This window comes from Crotalus tigris, unplaced genomic scaffold (genome assembly GCF_016545835.1).
Source record: "Crotalus tigris isolate CLP2741 ecotype Arizona unplaced genomic scaffold, ASM1654583v1 scf7180000018322.853269, whole genome shotgun sequence".
Lineage (NCBI taxonomy): Eukaryota > Metazoa > Chordata > Lepidosauria > Squamata > Viperidae > Crotalus > Crotalus tigris.
The window spans coordinates 842,528-846,803 of NW_024096942.1; the positions used below are offsets into that span (position 1 = coordinate 842,528).

Below are 4,276 nucleotides of genomic sequence, written 5' to 3' on the forward strand. Positions count from 1 at the left end.
CTTTCTTTCTTTTTTCCTTCCTTCCTTCCTTCCTTCCTTCCTTCCTTCCTTCCTTCCTTCCTTCCTTCCTTCCTTCCTTCCTTCCTTCCTTTCTTCTTTGCTATATTATGCTCTCTCTCTCTCTCTCTCTCTCTCTCTCTCTCTCTGTATATTGCATGAGATTTTTTTTGTAATCATAAAGTTTATTGATAAAATCTTAAGTTTTGGGGCAGTTTGGTGTAACGTTGCTCAGGACTTTAGAAGGCTGCCCACACCTACTTTAGAGGTATGTGTGCATGAATATGCATAAACATATGTGCTGAGATTATATATCCACTAATACATATGGCACAATATTTAGGCAATCAAATCAGTCTTCTCTTGATCTGGTTTTCAAGACAAGCACCATCCCATCTGTCAGGGCTATGACACAGCATAATGAGATAAGCCTACTCTGTATTAAATTATGAAACCAATATAGTATTTAAATACCAGCGAATGATTGCAGTTGAACTCAAATGCAAATGTATTAAGTCTGCTACTTTGCCCCACTTTTCACAATCCACGAGTAATAATTCCGCTTAGTTTATTATTAGATTATTTTTCTTCCTTCCTTAAGGGACCAATGCACGCTGATCCAATTAGGATACTTCATTTGCTTTCCAATTTGCCTTTTTAAATTTCACATTTTCCTCGAAGAACCAGCTATGAAGCTGAAAGAGTGAGCGATGAAAATTCTCTTTACATTGAATTAGCCCAGTGTTTCTCAACCTTGACAATTTTAAGGCATGTGGACTTCAACTCCCAGAATTCCACAGACAGCAATGCTGGCTGTGGAATTCTGGGAGTTGAAGTCCACATGCCTTAAAATTGTCAAGGTTGAGAAACACTGATGCAGGGCAGGCAGCTTAGTGATGATTCATAAGCTTTGTTTTGGTTCTTTCATTTTTTTAGGAGGATTAGTTTGGTTTGGTTTTTTTTTTTTTTTCCTGTCTTTACTCCAGACTGTGGAAAGGGAAATAAAAACTGGAAAAAGAGTGGCCTGCCTGCTCTTCCTGATTGTTCACCTCACGGTGGGTAAAAATTTCTTCCAAACTAGCACAGCACTTGGAAAGAATTATAAATGCTTCTCCAGCGAGAGGCAGGTTTGGAATTTTCTGGGTGAATTTTTAGTAAGTAGCTAGGCCAGGGGTAGGCAACCTTGGCTCTTTTATGACTTGTGGACTTCAACTCCCAGAATTCCTGAGCCAGCATGGCTCAGCTTAGGAATCTCTCCCTTTCCCCTCAGCATGGCTGGCTCAGGAATTCTGGGAGTTGAAGTCCACGAGTCATGAAGGGGCCAAGGTTGCCTACCTCTGGCCTAGGCTGCTTTCTGACTCGTGAACTTCAACTCCCAGAATTCCTGAGCCAGCATGGCTCAGCTTGGAAACTCTTCCTTTCCCCTCAGCATGGCTGGCTGAGGAATTCTGGGAGTTGAAGTCCACGAGTCATGAAGGGGCCAAGGTTGCCTACCCCTGAGACAAAGCATTAGGGAGAGAAGAAAAATGAGAATTTAGCCAACAAAGAGTTGAATTAATCGCTCAAAAATAGATAGCTTTTCTAGGCATTTTTGAGGCTGTAGACTGGGTGTCCAACCTTGGCAATTTTAAGATCTGTGGACTTTCAGAATTTCAGCCGAAAAAGCCGGTAGAATCCTAAGCTGCATTAACACAGGGATAGAATCAAGATCACGTGAAGTGTTAATGCCACTTTACAATGCCTTAGTAAGACCACACTTGGAATACTGCGTCCAGCTTTGGTTGCCACAATGTAAAAAAGATGAGACTCTAGAAAGAGTGCAGAGAAGAGCAACAAAGATGATTAGGGGACTGGAGGCTGAAAAATATGCAGAACGGTTGCTGGAATTGGGCATGTCTAGTTTAATGAAGAGAAGGACTTAATTTAATGAAGAGAAGGATGAGAGGTGACATGATAGCAGTTTTCTAATATTTGGGGGGCTGTCACAAAGAAGAGAGAGTCAAGCTATTCTCCGAAGCACCTGAAGGCAGGACAAGAAGCAATGGATGGATACAAATCAAGGAGAGAATCAACCTAGAACTAAGGAGAAATTGTCTGATAGTGAGAACAATTAACCAATGGAACGACCTGCCTTCAAAAGTTGTGGAGACTCCATCACTGGAGGCTTTTAAGAAGAGACTGGACAGCCATTTGTCTGAAATGGTATAGGGCAGTGTTTCTCAACCTTGACAATTTTAAGGCATGTGGACTTCAACTCCCAGAATTCCACAGCCAGCATTGCTGGCTGTGGAATTCTGGGAGCTGAAGTCCACATGCCTTAAAATTGTCAAGGTTGAGAAACACTGGTATAGGATCTCCTGCTTGAGCAGGGGGTTGGGCTAGAAGACCTCCAAGGTCCCATCCAACTCTGTTATTCTATTAATTCCCCAGCAACACTGGCTGGGGAATTCTGGGAGTTGAAGTTCACAGGTCTTAAAAGTTGCCAAGGTTGGACACTCCCAGATTAGAGGGTCAAACACAATACAGGGCATCACAGTATCTGGGCTGGAGTTTCCATAGAAACCCCTGATGTTTTCATCCTGCATCACAATGCACAGCTTGCCCATAAAAAGGCTGGGAGTCAGCCGGGCCACTTCAAGGAATCTAGACTGCTTCAACCTGTTGGATGCTCCCACTCCTCTCCCACGGCTTGAATGCCTAGCCCTCAGTGACACCATGGCACGATTCCACCACAGCCGAAGCAGTAGTAGAAACTGCCGTTGGATGAGGAAACAAAGGCCTCGTGGTGGGGGCTCCGGGCGACGGGGCAGGGGCAGGAGAAGGGGAAAAGGTGGCCGAAAGAGGAGAGGTGGGTTGTGGGAAATTTCCTCTTGGGGGCCTTTTGGGATGGAGGAAATGGACTGTCTCATGAGCTGAATTGATCTACCACCCAGAGCCCTTGTCAAATGAAGTCACCAGCAATGAGTATCCATTTTTTAAAGTGGAAAAAAAAGATCTGGTGAAGGCAAATGGTAGAATAGAAAGTCAGACGTTCTTCACATCCAGCCTGCAGGAATAGGGATTTTTTTTTTCCAATTGCTTTGAAGAATGAGGTGGCTGGCAATTCTGGTCTCACTTGGACATAAAAGCCAGCTGGGTGACTTTAGGCCGATCACTAGGAGACTGTGAGTTCTAGCCCTGCCTTAAGCATGAAAGCCAGCTGGGTGACTTTGGGCCAATCACTAGGAGATTGTGAATTCTAGTCCTGCCTTAAGCTTGAAAGTCAGCTGGGTGATTTTGGGCCGATCACTAGGAGACTGTGAGTTCTAGTCCCGCCTTAGGCATGAAAACCAGCTAGGTGACTTTGGGCCGATCACTAGGAGATTGTGAATTCTAGTCCTGCCTTAAGCTTGAAAGCTGGGTGATTTGGGGCTGATCACTAGGAGATTGTGAATTTTATAGTCCTGCCTTAAGCTTGAAAGTCAGCTGGGTGACCTGGGGCCAGTCACCAGGAGACGGCGAGTTCTAGTCTTGCCTCAGTCAAAAAAAGTTCATTTTCATTTATGCAATTTTATCTGTTGTGGAGTCCCCTAAGAACTCTGGAAACTCAAGAGGTACATTTTTAAACAAATGTTAACTCTGCAGGTTGGATTCGATATATAAAAATACCCATTTTTGAAACCTGATTTCTTTTTCTAAGCATCCTGCTATTAAACAAAATTCTGATCTCTTTTTTTTCAGTAGGGACAGAGTTTAACTCCTAGAGAAGGAGGAGTAGTACTAAGAATTTTTGTCTTGTTTTTCATCTTCCAGGTTGTAGAGGAAAGGGAAGTAGAAGGAGAAGGAGAAGAAGACACTAAATTTGAGTAGGACTCATGACTGAAATCTCTTGTTCCAACCAAGGCAAATTTCCTCTTCAGTGTTTTTCAGCAGCAAATGAACGACAATCCTGCAATAAAGCCTGAAATGTTGTCACAGCACTTAAACAAACGGGGGAGTTTATTTTAAACCCTAAGATATTTATACTAACACAATAGTGTGAAATAAAAAATACAAGGGAAAATGTAATTTACAAAACCTAAAAATCCAGAGGGCTGGACAAGAAACAATGGAGGGAAACTGACCAAAGAGAGAAGCAACCTGGAATTAAGGGGAGAAACTTCCTAACAGTGAGGACAATTAACCAGTGGAACAGCTTGCCACCAGAAATCCCTGGAGGTTTTTAAGAAGAAACTGAGCAGCCACTTGTCTGAAATGGTATAGGGTCTCCTGCTTGAGCAGGGGGTTGGACTAGATGACC

At 43.3% G+C, this 4,276-nt stretch overlaps 1 long non-coding RNA gene across 1 annotated transcript; it reads left to right on the top strand.

Moving 5' to 3' along the window:
* The first annotated feature begins 2,622 nt into the window (after positions 1–2,622).
* Positions 2,623–3,966, top strand: LOC120311138. Its single transcript, XR_005557535.1, has 2 exons — positions 2,623–2,845; positions 3,790–3,966. It is a non-coding gene; the product is annotated as an uncharacterized LOC120311138 (long non-coding RNA).
* Positions 3,967–4,276: the final 310 nt, after the last annotated feature.